The following is a 13716-nucleotide window of genomic DNA, read 5'->3' as shown; positions in this document are numbered from 1 at the left end:
AACCTAGAATTTCCTTACTTTGGACAATTTATGTCATATTTTACATATTTTGTAAATTCCTTTGTTCTCAGCTGTAATTAAAGAACTTGCATGAATCTGAATGTGGCAGTGTTGCCAACTCTTGCTACTGCAAAATCATAAGTCAGACCCCAAAAAAATCATGAGACTAAAACAATCCTCATTTTTAAGCCAAACAAAATGTACCTTCTCTATTTCCCTTCCAGTTTCTGAGCCTTTAAGGTGCTCTCAGGTCATATATCTGGCTGACAGCAGGAGCCTCGGCTGCCCAGGATGAGCTGACAGCAGGAGGCCTGAACACCTGGGTCTGGCCGACAGCGATTTCTAAGTAAAATTATTAAACCTGACTCATGATCTCAGGATAGAACTCTCATATGTCAGGATATTTTTTTCAGTTGCAGCTGAAAAAAAAATTCTGACATTTGAGAGTTCTATCGTGAGATCATGAGTCAGGCTTAATTTTACTTCAAAATCATGTCTTGCAATTAATTTGTGAGAGTTGGCATGTCTGCATAAAATACATTCCAATGACTCTTTGTATTGTGTATATAAATATTCTAGGGACTCTGAAATGCCCCTAAACCCTAACCTTAGATTGAAAAACTCTGCAGGAGAGTTCAGTAATGTCCCTTTTTCATCAGGGGACTCTCCAAAGCCACAAGTGAGAAGTGTATACCTGCTTATAGGAATAGGACCACAACTACTAACTTATTTTGAGTAGTGAATCAAACAACCATTGAAGGTAATAATTATCACTAACAGCCTGTCGGGATTTGTATCAACGTGCTTGAGGTTAAAGGCTACACATTCTATTACCAAATCCTTGAAACATCCATCCTCCTTACCAGAATTTCTTAGAAAATATCCAAGAGGTATTAGTCCACATTAAGTTTCTTCAAAGATACAAACAACTATTTGCTTACTGGGTTTGACTTTATTTGCTACATTTCAACCCAGTGAAAAGTGTTATATTCAAGTTCTACCTCCATGAGATTAGAGATTAATGAGTAAGTGGTGACATTAACTATAGTGGTGTAAACAGTGTTGTTACATTGGATTTTAGCAGCAATAAAAGGAGAAGAAGAAACAAATAGGGAAGGGAACTGAAATTTACCCAATGTCATGTGCTTGTCATCAAACTTGTTTCTTCTATATTTAAAATGGCATTAAAATTCCTTTTTTAAATCATCCAAAAAGATCTATAACAGCATATCTTTTAGTTTAATCTGTCATGATAACCAGAATTATATAAACTGCACTATTTGGGATAAATATTTATGCTTAGCTACATATTTATACCAATTAAGAGCTTAATCACATTTTCATATTTTTCCAGAAAGTTTACTTAAAGAGGGCAAGTCTGCAAAAAAAAAAAAAAATCACATTAACATTTTCCAGATTTTTATCAATTAATATCAATACACATTCTTTATCTGAATTAAATATAAATCTATTACCACAATCTTGGTAAATTTATCTTTTATATTGTTTAAATTCTGAACTATAAATTGGAATTTTGCCCATATACTCTGGAATCCTTAGGAGCTAAACTGCTATAGCTTTAAATCAATTTCTTCTTTAGCCTCAGTTCATTTTCATAGAATCCTTATAGCTAAGTATGCAATAAATTATATTGTCATGCTTCAGTAATTGTAAACTGGATTTATTTTCTAGGTAAGCAAGTACCACATGAGGAACTAAAAGTTTTTATTGTGACTTTTTGTAACCCCTGAAGCATACTTATGAACAGCTAAATATCATGTGGTTAGTGGGATGTATTGCTATACTTGGGATGAGTTACTCTGACTTTTTACTGTTCTGAAACAGTTCAAAAACAATTTTTTCCCCTCTATGCTCCTGTAGTTATTCCCAATCTAATTATTTCAAATTAATTTGAACCAGAATCACAATGCAAATACAGTGCAAATGACTGAACTCTAACAAGGCTGAATTTTACCCAAAGAACCATTATCAGATTACAGTATATTTACAATTGAGATTATAGTAAAAAACAAGGTTACTTACCAGTAACTGATGTTCTTTGAGATGTGTTGCTCATGTCCATTCCACTATAGGTGAGTGTGCGCCTCCGTGCACGGCTACTGGAATTTTTTTCCCCTTAGCAGATCCCGTAGAGCTGGCTCCGGCGCCCCCTGTAGTCCCACGCACATGCCATGGTATATGGGGTACTGCTGGCCCTACGTTCCCTCAGTCCAGTGGCAGGGACGGGGGGGTGGGGTTGTGGAATGGACATGAGCAACACATCTCGAAGAACATCAGTTACTGGTAAGTAACCTTGTTTTCTTCTTCGAGTGCTTGCTCATGTCCATTCCACTATAGGTGACTAATAAGCAGTACCTTGGAGGTGTGCCGGAGTTAGTGGTGAGCTGCCTGCAGCCCAGCTCTGCTGAAGCCCACTTCTTCCCGTGCCTTGGACAGAGGTGTGGTGGGACGTGAAGGCATGTATCGCCAGCCTGGCAGCTGCTTTGCCCTAGCACTTCTGCTAGAAAGGCTGTAGATGGAGCTTGAGCTCTGTTGGGTGAGCTATGGCACCTGGAAGCGGCACATTCACCTGCTCGTGGCCGAACATGATGCAGGAAGTTATTCACAAGGAAAGGAGACTGGTGAACCTTCCGTCCGGTCGGATGCTGCGAGGAAGAGTTGCATCACTCTCCGGAACAGCCTTATACATCTGATGTAGAAGCCAGGGCCCCACTCATGTTTTAGCGAGTGCCACCTTCTCCTCTCCTCCAAACAGAGTGGTTCAGGGAAAACCTGAGGAGAATACATGATTGGTCAGAATGAGACTGGGCAACCACCCGGTGCAGTCTCAACTGAACCTTATCTTATAGACTCCAGTATGAGGGAGCAGCTCTGAGGTCAGAGCCCTGATCCTGGAGACCTTCCTTTCCGAGGTAAATACCTGCAGGAAGGCCACCTTCCCAGAAGGCTGGAGTAGAGGGCATGACGCCGTGGGTTTTGGGAGGGGAGGGGGGCCCGTGGGCCGGGAAGGACCAGGTTGAGATCCCAGGGAGGCACTGGGTCACAGGCCTATGGATAGAGCCTCCCACCTCCTTCAGGGCCCAAACTGACATCCGAGGGGGGGATCGCAATCCTCCTTCCAGTGACTGATGGAAGGCTGATATGGCTGCTAGGTGGGCCTTCAGGGAGGCCACAGTCAGTCCCTGGAGTTTTAGCTGTGGCAAGTATCTCCTGGATCGCCTACACTGGCAAGAGGCCAGGCAGAATACCCCGGGACTCCTCCCGGCAGGCAACAGCCACTTCCACTTAACCTGTTACACGACCTGCATGGAGGTCTTCCTGCTACCCAGCGGGACTCACTGGACTTGTTCTGAGCGGCTCGCTCATCGCCTCTCGGCCACCGATCCATCACTCCCTGAGGTGTTGAGGGTCCAGGTCTGGGCACCGCAGGTGACCGCAATCCTGGGAGCTGGGATCGCGCTGAATCAGAGGCTCCCGAGAGGGGCGATCGAGAAATCCAGCAGTATGCTGAACCTGTGCTGGCGTGGCCAGGCTGGAACAATCGAGATGGCATCTGTTTAGCCCCTCCTCATTTTTAGCAGGACTGTATGCAGGAGGAGAAAGGCAGGAAAGTGAATATGAAGGTCTCTGACCGCTACAGACGAATGGCGTTGGCGATCGCCCCGACCCCTTGACCACAGAGAGAGCAGCACTACGGACACCTTGTGCTGCAGCCCGATACAGACAGATTCCCCTTGGGGAAAACCCCCCTCCAGACAGTTGCAGATGCCCTTAGTGGGCACAGTGACCCCTCGTGGTGAGGAAGAGCAACCCCATGATGCGGTCCGCCTCATCGTTCCTCACCCCCGGAAGGTGATCACCGCCAGGTCCTAAGGACCGATAGGTTCCCTTCATAAGGCTGACGAATGGGCTCCTCCCGCCTGTCGATGTAGTACATGGTCACTGTACTGTCTGTCAGCACTTGTACAGCCCTGCCCTTGATAAAGAGGAGGGACATTCCGGAAACCCTGCGAGCATTTCGCAGGTCTTACATTGGTGTGCCGATGCCTCTCCTCTCTTGGCCAGACGCCTTGTGAGTTGAGGTGAGCGCTGATATGGCACTTTACCCTCTGCCGGAGGCGGCCGCTATCAGGGTAACTGAAGGAGCCTGTTCCATGAACGGGACGCCCCTTCACACATCCCGAGGAGTTGTTCACCAGTCTCGGGAGGCTAGGGTTTGCTGCTGGTTTTTTTTTTTTTTTTTTTTTGGGGGGGGGGGTGGGGGGGGAGAAGAGGAGGAGGAACGAGGGGAGGAGCGGGGACCATAGCCTCCCGGTGCAGAAGCTGCCTGCTCGGATTGTATCATGGGGCCGTGACTGATGTGGCCTAAGCTTCAGGCTAGCTAGCCTGATCCCATAGGTGCAGGCCATCCTGTGACCTATCAGCTGTCAGCAACATTTGGCTGTTGTCCTAGGGCATTTGTGCAGATGGGCCATCCTGAGGGACAGTGTACCACAGCACGGCTGGGGCAAGAAGGTCTGGTCTGGGAAGCAACCAGTCAAGCTGATGCATTCCATAGGCTGTACCTAAGTTAATGTGAACTTTTGTGTGTTTACCAGCAGGACCTGCCAGCCGCAAGTAATGCCTGACCAGCTCACACTGCTCTGGAGTTGGGACCTGGACCTCCCTGGGCGGATCATGCGCCCTTAAGCACGCAGCCACCACTGCCAGGCCTTCAGTAAACACCCTCGGCCAAGTAACAGACCATGGGGTAAGTCATAAATCGTTAGAGGGAGTCAACCCCTACGAAGTGAAGGGACCTTTGAAGATGTTCGTCCCTGATATCCAGGGCGGCATACCAGGCTCCTGTTTCTACTACTGGAGCTGGGGAGACCATGCGAGACTTGAGTCCCTTGTTTGGTATTTGTGAGACGACATAGATCTGCCACCGTCCTCAAATACCTCGATTATGACCTCTTCCGCCATGGCCTGTGGGACCTTTCCCGCTGCTCCAGGCTGAGGTGGCCTCAACCTCTTGGATGTGGAATTGCCACTGAGAGGGAGGAAGGGGGAGGCGTCGAGGGGGCGGGAGTAGGAAACGACCGGGGACCCTAGCTCACCGAACTATATCAAGGACCCAGCAGTCCGAAGGCCTTCTGGCTTTCCCTAACCTGAAGGAGGGTATAGGCTATGGCACTGTCCTTGTGTGCATCATCACAACGGGCCTTTTCCGATTGCCTATCGCCGAGAGGACCCTTACTGAGGGCCTAAGGAGTCGGTCAGGGCGGATGGTGTCTTCTAAACCCTGACTCTATCCCATTGCCTGTAGGTTGCGAGATGGTCATGGCTGGCACCTTTGCTGCTGCTGTCCTTGGTGACCTGCTTGACACCTGAAGGTCTGTGGCACGTAGCAGCCCAGGGAACAGAGCATGGTCTAGGAGTCCCTGAGACCATGCAGCTTCACCTCTATCCGAACTAAAGAGAAGGCTGACTCATCCAAGGAAGGGCCCTGGATGGACTGCTGTGCCTTTTTGGGATAGCCCGGGATTGCAGCCACTAACCTCTGGGCATAGTACCCTCTTCTGGAATGGCATACAGGTTCAGCGCCTGTTGCCGGGCAGAGCCTCAGCAAAGCAGCTCACTGAGTCCCCCGAGGGCTCACTTTCCATTTGCTGGTAGTACTATTGAATAAAATTTTCTCCAAACAAGTTTGGTTTGCAGTTGCCCTTGTTCTCTGGAGTAGAGCCCCTCTGTCCTGCCTATCCTTGTAGTTCGCAGCCACCACCACCAGGGACCTGTGACGGTGAACAGTATTCAACCCCCTGGGGTGGGTGTAATACTCTTCTCGGCTCATTTAGGCATTGGGCTACAAAGGAGGGGGTTTGCCACAAGACCCTCACTATGTTGAGCACCCCTCTGTAGACCAGGAAGACTACCACACTGTGGAGCCCACCGGTAGCACATTAAAGGTTGTTTGCTGCCCCTTTTGCTCCTTGGCCTCCAACCCCAAAGTGGAGACCACCTCTTGAGCAGTTCCCGGTGTGCCCCAGAATGAACCGGGGCTCAGGAGCATGCTTCATCTGATGGGGGGGGGGAGCCCTCTGCAGGCCGCAGCACCTCTTTCACCGACAGGTGGTCCCCGCAGAAGTCCCTGCTTGCAGGTACTGCATCCCCAAAGGGACACTGAGGCATTGTTGACAGACCACTGCTGGGGCTGCCCAAAGTGCTCTTACTGCGCAGCACTGTTGCTCCAGAAAGTGACCCCTCGATGACGACGACCTCGACTACCAGGTTCGTTGTGGGTACTGCGGCCGGAGCAGGCATACGGACAACACTCCGTCGAGCTAGGCTGACCCGAGTGTCATCCCGGTACCGAGGACTTTTTATGCTCTGCATGCGTCTCGAAGCTGAGTCAAGCTCCGGCAACCGATTCTGCCCGGCCTGGGTGCAGGGTGAACTTCTCGGTGCCGAGTCTGTCTCTAGCATCCGGGGGTTCAGCGCTGCCTCGGTACGGGGCGAACTCGTCGGTGCTGAGTCCGTCTCCAGCATCCGGGGTTCAGCGCTGCCTTGGTACAGGGGGGAACTCCACGGTGCCGAGCCTATCTCCGGCTACCGGGTTCTGCACCGCCCGGCAAATTCATCGGTACTGAGACTGTCTCCGGTGAGCGGGATCAGTGCCGCATCCTTGCGGGCAAACTCTTTGTTGCTGGAGCAGTGGGATGGACCTCACCTGGTGCTGGGGAGTCGAGACCGGTGTCGGGCGGGTGACTTCGCTCTCCGCCTCAATGCAGTTCGGTCCGGCAACCGCGTCCTGGGATGACATCTAGGGGAGCGTTCCTGCTCTACCCTAGAAAACCGGTCTGCAGGAGATCTTCCACCCCATACTGGGGATCTCCTGAGCCATTCAGGGGCTCCCAATGCGGGCTTCCCCATAACGCCAGCCCCTTCTCTCTTGTGGAGGTATGGGCACAATGGCACATGCAAGACCAACAAGGCTCTTGTCGCCCTTCAGCCACCGAAGTCGACAGTGCTGGTAGGTGCTGAGTGGCTCCCGCACTCCCTCAAATCAGGGGAGGCTCCCTGGCTGGAGACGCTGGTGCAGGCAGTGAGTCTCCATGATCAGACCTCGGTGCAGACTGGTGCTCCATCCTGCCTGCTCTGACGGTGCGGGGGAGTATCCATGCTCCAAGTGACTCCGTCTTCGCAGTGTCGAGTCGGGTCGGTGCTAACGGTGCCCTCTGCACTGACGGCACGCTGGATACCGCAGCGAAACGGGCTGGCTCGGGGGCTCCATGAGCCAGGCTTTCAGGCAGATTTTCTGGGGGTCTGAAAGTCTTATCGATCCGTTCCTTTCTCATGAAGGGTTTCCTTCTCATGTTTCAGGCAGTGGGGGTCACTTAATGGGAAAGCCTACCCACCGAAAGCGTGCGGCTTGAAGCCTTGACACCGGAGGATACCTGCTCCCTGTAAAATCTCGGCTAGACTATCTCAAAGTCTCTAACTACCACTACAACAGTCATTAATTTAACTAACTAGTTAACATAAAAAATCCTTGTTTTAAGTTTAAAACATGGGGAATTAAGCACTTGCAATGCAAGCGCAGGCAGTTCCAGTAACCGTCACGGGCGGAAAGAAGAAAGCGAGGGGGCATAGGGCCAGCAGTGCCTCATATACCGCAGCATGTGCGCAGGACTCCAGGGGATGCCGGAGCCAGCCCTACAGGATCTGCTAAGGGGAAAAAAGTTCCAGTAGCCGTGCACGGAGGCGTGCACTCACCTATAGTGGAATGGACATGAGCAAGCACTCGAAGAAGACAAATAAATTCATAAGGGACAACTGGATAACACCAAATGCACTACTGTAATGTAGAGCTAAATGTCAGGAATAGACACTTGCTGCATTCTTTTCATATGCAAAACTCCCAACTAAACTTTTCTGAACTATCTCAAATCCAAAATTGGGTCTTTAGAGACAGGCTGCCTCCCACTCTGCACATCCTGTCCTTTGAGTAGTAAGGCCAATATGTCTGGTCTAATTGTATTACCTAACTTCAAAGAGAGAAATTCCACAAGAACAGATTTTTTTGCAGTAGTTTATATGACGCCTCATCAGGAGTGAGGGATTGAGTCTAGTGTAGGAATAAGACAAGGAGCAAAATAAAAGCAAGGACAGAACTGGTCAAGCTTTATCTCAACCTGTCTGTGACCCTGGGAGCTCCTCAATGACAACTGAGAGAGAGTACACCATACAATGACTTATCAGGCCTGTGCCCTAAACATACTGTTGTCATAATATATATCGCAAAGGTATCATGTAATGTATCCTATATAAACTAGCGATATGCTGGTCCTGAAAATCATTGCATGATGTATGTATGGATTGTATACAAAGAGTTATAGATGGGCACTGGAAATATATTCTTAAAATGAGTTTGGGAGGCAGTGCATGAATCTAGCCTGCCCTAGAAAAAAGAATGTGTATTTACCTGTCTGACTGCCTTGGTTACAGACAGAAGAGAATAGAAGTATATTTACATATGAAGTAAACAAAGCCGTCAAACTAAACAAGTGGGGGAGGAACCTGTTTAACAATAATGCTGGGGGACAGAATCTGCCCCCCAGGAAGCCTTCCTGGCTCTGAGGCAGAGACAATGGACGTTCAGCAATATAAGGGAAACAAAAAGACCATTGCTGAGGGGACAATAGGGTACAGCACTCTCTGAGCCTATGAAAGCTGGATCTTCTTAGCTTGAAAGGCAAGTAGTTGATGGAAACTTCAAGTAAGTGACAAAGATTGTAACTTTCTGAAATTAAGTTTTAGTCACTAGAAGGCATGTTTTGTTTTATTTGTAACCATACCTGTCTCTTTTGTTTTTGCTTAGCATCACATATATCTCTGTTCTTTGTTAATAAGCTTATTCGTTTTATTACAAAACCACCTCAGTGCTGTGTATTAAAGTGGAGTAAGAGTCCTCAGCTAACCAACAGGCGTGGGTGTGTTCTGTCTCTTTGGAGGCAGTGAACTTGATCATTTCTGTGAGTGTCACAGAAAGAGGAACTGCACAATGCAGACACACATCTCTGGGGAACTCGGGAATTGGGATTCACTGTTTGTTACCTTCAAGTCAAGGTTTAGACTGACACAGTCTTTAACAGTTTACTGGCAAGGCAAACAGGCTGGTGTGTTAGAGAACTGACACACAACTTAGCAATAGCAGCAGCAACAAAGCTCTCAGAGTTGCTAAACCAGAGTGGCAACACAGAAGGCTCACAGTTCTAGGTATCCTGAGTAGAGGGTCACACCATCCAAAGTGGATTAGGTTTGGAATTTAGGGCCTGCTTTTGGTCCATCTATCATGCTTAACTTCACTTACAACTTCTGAATATTTCCCCTAAAAAAGTGGGAACATGGGGAGGGGCCTAATCCTAATGACAACCCCATCCACCAAACAGACTCCTGCATTCCCCAGGTTCACAAAAACACACTTCTCATGTATCCACTTGCCCTCTTCACCCAGGCACCCCTCCAGTGTAGTAGATGAGCTTGCAAAGTGTGCATGCAATAATATGTAAAACTATTAGATATAGGAGATATTCTTCTCCATATTTTGAGAAGATCTGAACTACAGAATGGTCTTCAGCTGGTGTAAATGGGCACAGGATCTGGCCCATAGTTGAGAAGTATATACTACTTTACACAGCTAAATATTGTATGGTCACTTATTCAGACAAGATAACAGTACACTTGGGGTGAAATCATGGCTCCACTGAAGTCAATGGCAAAATCCCCATTGCATTCAATGGGGCTGAGATTTCACCCTGTGTTTTTTATTGCTTAGGAGATTTGTGTACCTTTTGGTCAATATCAGGACACACCATATTTAAACCCTGATGCTCAGCACAGCCAGACATATCATGGGCCTCTTCCACTGAATCTCTGTCATGAGTCAATGGTCAATCACTTTGACAAAAACATTTCTCTGCAGTATCAGACATGGGAAAACACTACACACATATTGATACCATCTACACCAACTATGCAATATGGCATTCAGAGAACTGAGTTCCACATCTTCAGATATCTTAGAGAGAATAAAACCTAAAAGACATAACTGACATCCCATCTCTTGAATTTTTTCAACTAACCTGAATTGAGTGAGGGAGAATGGAACATTAGACTCATTGTCCTGGAGTTAAAACTTAAAGGAAGAGAAAATATACCAAAGAATGAGAGAATTTAAAAGTAAACATTGCCATTTAAGTCAACTGAAGTCATTAAAGAAGGTGATTATTAAAGATACAATTAGTTTGGTACTTATTCTCAGATCTGTGATAGCACAGAAACAATACACCATAAAGGGAGGTTTTACACACAATTGCAAACAGAGTCTCTCTAGGAATAATGACAGTCTTAAAACTCATATTTGTAGTGTACACCTTAGCCAAGCGGAAAAAAATATCACTACTTCTAAAAACAAAAAACAAACAACCTTTTCTACAAGAACTTCAATTAGTTGCGTAGAAGTGCCAAAACTTGAGGAATCACTACATTAATACACCTCATAAAGCACAGCAGAATATAAACATGATAGATATTTAAATCAGAAGCACATGGAGACAGTTTGATATATATTAGGAGATGATCAGCCCTACCCTCACTATGGATCTCTCCCTGTAGAGAAAATGAAAATGCATCACAAAAGGATCCTCTTACAGAATGACTGAAACTATTTGACTGGAAGGGTATGCTGATATTTCCAGTTTGACTTATATGATAAATAACTTCCATACAAGACTCATCTTCTCAATCAAAGAAAGAAAAGTTGCTGTTGATTGTATAACTTATGCTAGAATTCCTTGTGCAATCTTCCTTATTTTCTTCAATCACATAAAGAGACATCACCCATAGACTTCAACAGCCTTACACCCAGACTTGAAAAAAGCTATAGGGGCCTCTGGCAATTATATTCACTGGAGAAGAGGAAAGAGGAGACGAATTCTAAAGATAAAGACTCAGAATCATCAATGGGAGATGCACAGATAAATCTAAGGGCAGACTTGGATGCTATGTCCGCCCAATCAATGGTATATTTATTTCACTTATTGTTCTGGCATGCTAAAGACACTCACTGGAAACCGTTCAACACCACATTGTTGGAAAATTGTTAGTGCCCTAGTCATACAGCATAATTTTGGAGCTCCATGAGAATTTAGATTTGCAGGACTTATTAGGATGTGACCTTTCCCTTAGATTTATTATTTTAAGATCAAGTTACCATGAAATGTCCCCAGTGGGAGTTGCTGTGCTTCCTTCACAGATAAGGAAAACAGCAATGGCAACTTACAGAAAGAGGACTTTCATATAATTTCTATAGAACAGACAACATTGTGGTCTTGAGAGACATCCAAAGCATTCCTGGAGGTTGAGAGGAAAATCATGAGGTGTATTAACTAACCCCCCTTCTCCCCTGAAACATAAGGGTAATTCCCGATTTTTTTTTTTTTTTTTTTTTTTTTTTTTTTGCACTGCAGTACCTAAATTGCCTGACATTAAGTTTTGAGGAACTTTCTAAGATTATGAACTCCTATTATTTAGGGGGCTGAGGCTGTTGGTGGTCAGATAGTTTTGGTGACACTAGTTTGGAGTGGCTGTTATCTCCATGTTCTCCAGCACCACTCTTTTTTTCTGTAACATAGACATTGCCACTCGCCCATATTTATGCTCTCAATACTCCCATGCTAACAGATTACTGTAATTCACTCCTAATTGAGAAAAAAATATGAAAACTTCAGGAGTTAGATAATTCAGCTTCCCAACTCCTCTTTTGTTTAGCAAACTGGGAATTGGTAACACCCAGTTCCACTGACCTGAATTGATTGCTGATCAGCAAATTAATTTAATTCAAGATCTTGTGAATGGAGAATGAATTTCTTAATATCTAAGCCAATTGTACTGAGGTGACCATCTCTCATTTTATACCCCTCAAAGGTTTATGAAGTCTTCTAGGCGGTCCTTATTCTGCATACTAAGATTTTATGTAGATCATGCTAGGGACTTTCAGTTCAATGATTCATAAGGAAAACCTCCCTGATTGTAGGTACAGGCTACCTCCAATTTAAAGCCAATAGAATGGCTCTTTCCAAACACTTCATTGGAAATTGGATCAGGCCCTTTGTCTGTACTTTCTAGCTGTCTCCAGTGTATTGTGTAGTGCTTTTCTATTTGAAGCAGTTCATCTTGGGCCATTTTGTATTATTCTAATTTTTCACTGTTATTATATTAGTGCCTAGAGGCCCCAATCAAGACTCCTTGGTGGTAGACAGGGTATAAAAGGATTATTTTTGTTTTGCTTATTTTATGATAGGGTGTCTGCCCTCGCTGGGCCAAACTTTATTTTAATCACTATTGTTTTTAAACTTTTTGGTAGAACCCATATAGGCGGAAAAATAAATATGAAATAAATTTAAGTTTAAATAGTGCTGCTTATATCAAAGATGTCTATATTTGTAACTTATGTTTTTTGCACATCTAGATTGTAAAAACTAGCATCTTTTGATCAAACAAATTGCTTTTCAGGATAGAGTAATTTGCTTGCTGAAAACAAAATCAGCAAGTCAATAAAAGAATATCTGAAATAAAGAGAATAAATATTTTGCCTTTTGGGCATTTTAAATGATCCCCAGCATGGGCAGGAGCTGGTGGCCCTCCCTCACTGTCAATCTCTGAGGGAGGCCACACCTCCCAGCGCTATGTCCTGTGAGGAGGCTTCAGCTATATGGGGGGAAATTAGCAGTTCTGGGCCTCTTCAACGTAGCTGGGCAATCCAAAAGCCCTGGGCCCCAACCCTCAGGCAGGTAGGCAAGGAGTCTGTAGTGGGACACCCCACCACTGAGTCAGCAGGGCTTTAGCCAAAACTTGCTGGCAATTCCTCCAGGTCACAGGGCTCAAGTATCTCCTCTGGTTCGCAGGGGTTAGGTAGTTCTGGCAGTTCCTCCAGGTCGCAGGGTTCAGGCAGTTCCAGCTGGTCCTCAGGGCTCCAGATGATAGATAGCTTAAGCAGCTTCTCCTCAGGGTAGCACTCAGGATCAAGACCTAACACCCAGGACGGGACAACCTTCTCCCCCGGTCGCTTATGATCAGGTGAGCTGGAGGGCCCGCTCTTTATACTTCTCCTTCCTGTCCCGCCTCTCTGCTTCCTGTCAGATGGGTGTGGACTTCCAGGTTCCGCCCCCCAGAGGGGGTTTGGCCCTCCCTTGCTGTCAATCTCCGAGGCAGGCCACACCTCCCAGCTACAGGCATTAACGTATAACTATTCTTCCCAACCATAAATATCCTGCTAAGTAAATAGCATAATGCACCAAATGGTAAAATATAGTAAAAGCTTAACTTAAGCATTTAATATCCTGGAATAAGCTTGTTAAATTAATACACTGGCTATGCATCTCTTCCTATTTCTCTAGGTATTTACTATATATGCTTATCTCTGTGATATCTGAATATTGTGTCAACACTTTAATTAACAGGGGAATGGAAGAACTCTAGTCCCGCCCCCAAAGAAGTTTAGAGAGACCCAATCTGTCTCAAAGGTCTGAGACTCTCTAATTGCAGGGGGCTGCAGAATGCCATTTAAAGTGGGGGGAGCAGCATAGATTTGTGCCTTTCCTGCCACTTGTCTCTCCTCCCCTCAGATGTCCCCACCCCACTACCACCAGCCTG

General features: G+C 46.1%; 1 protein-coding gene across 3 annotated transcripts in view; it reads right to left on the bottom strand.

The window, feature by feature from the left end:
• Nucleotides 1-13716, bottom strand: part of PPARG (peroxisome proliferator activated receptor gamma) — an 87933-nt gene that overhangs the window by 56697 nt on the left and 17520 nt on the right. The gene's annotated exons all lie outside the window — the stretch shown is intronic.

Source organism: Emydura macquarii, unplaced genomic scaffold, assembly GCF_026122565.2.
Source record: "Emydura macquarii macquarii isolate MOO-44397 ecotype Brisbane River unplaced genomic scaffold, CSIRO-AGI_Emac_v2 contig_968, whole genome shotgun sequence".
NCBI lineage: Eukaryota > Metazoa > Chordata > Testudines > Chelidae > Emydura > Emydura macquarii.
This window is presented reverse-complemented; position numbering and strand designations above follow the sequence as displayed.